The following is a 1,381-nucleotide window of genomic DNA, read 5'->3' on the forward strand; positions in this document are numbered from 1 at the left end:
GGCTGCTGACATCATGGTATCAGTGGCTGAGGGGGTGGCAGGGTCCCCCCCCCCCACCCCCAGACCCTTCAGGCAAACCTTGGCTCTCAGACGGCAACAAATGGTGCAATTAAATCCCCCACATCAGCACAACGAGTCTACGAAGGTTAGACAATCCTCAGGCATCTGTGTCTTTACAGCCAAARTCATCCTTTGCCACGTTAGCTGAGTCAATCTAATCACTGATGCTACTGCTCATAGTACTGCTCATAGTACTGCTCATAGTATTACTCATAGAACACTGAGCTCTACTACCAAAAATTTTGTACTTATTTTACTGCATTCTGCACATTTTTCTAACTTCTTCGATGATGTTTATTTGATTTTGCTCCTTATTCTGCCCTGTTTTCCCATTTCTTTCAATGAAAGAAATGTTTTGGCGATTATGAATCATGTTTAAATGTTTCTCATTTAGAACTTTTTTTAAGTATATTTTTAAAGCTGTTATACAATTCCCAGCTGGTTTGCATTTCTTTGAAATGCCCACAGCCRGAACCTTGCATAAGTGACAAAATACAAAGTTTCTTCTGTTAGAGAGGGGAGACTCAAAGTCTTTTTTGTTCTGGTTATGTTTTCTCCACAACAACAACAAAGCACTTTATTCAAAAGAAAATGACTTTAACTATGATTTATACCCTTTATTTGAATGAATCAAAGCTCATGTGGAGCCCAAGATGAATTTGAACAGTAAAAATAACCCTGATATGTTTAATTTTAGCCTGACATGAGACACAGAGCAACATATAACAGGAAAAACTGGTGCGACGAGCAGGTTTTAACGAGTCCAAAACAGCAAAGCTGTGTTTTGTCACGATGGGTGAAACTTAGAGCAAACATCCAAACAGGTTTTACTTCAGATTTGAGTTTATTTATAGAAAACACAGCTTTATAAAAAGCATGAACTCTGCCTGATTCAGTCATGCGCTTCTTACCGTCGTTCGTGACTAAGCAGGTGAATGGAAAGTACATCTAAAAATAGAATTAAACATAATATTACTCATGTATTTACTACATTGTGTACAAAACACATCGAGGTAAAATTTCCTGGAGTATTAAATGTTTATCAAATGTTTTTAAGGAATTTCACAGGCGACTGTTAAGGGGCTAAGTTAGTTTTGCTGAGTCATTATTTGCTTTCAAGATACTGTATCTAACTTTTCTGACTAGTCGTAATCCCAATTAGTGATATATTAAATTACATCATTATTCAAGAAATCTTAAATGTATTTGCAGATATCAGATATATAAGGTTCGACTACTTAAAGTGTCCCCCCCCCCACCCCGTGAAAAGATAACTCCGCCCCAAAGCGAAATTTGAAAAATGCATCAAAGTAGGTAGGGG

This window comes from Austrofundulus limnaeus, unplaced genomic scaffold (genome assembly GCF_001266775.1).
Source record: "Austrofundulus limnaeus strain Quisiro unplaced genomic scaffold, Austrofundulus_limnaeus-1.0 Scaffold252, whole genome shotgun sequence".
In the NCBI taxonomy this organism is placed as follows: Eukaryota; Metazoa; Chordata; class Actinopteri; order Cyprinodontiformes; family Rivulidae; genus Austrofundulus; species Austrofundulus limnaeus.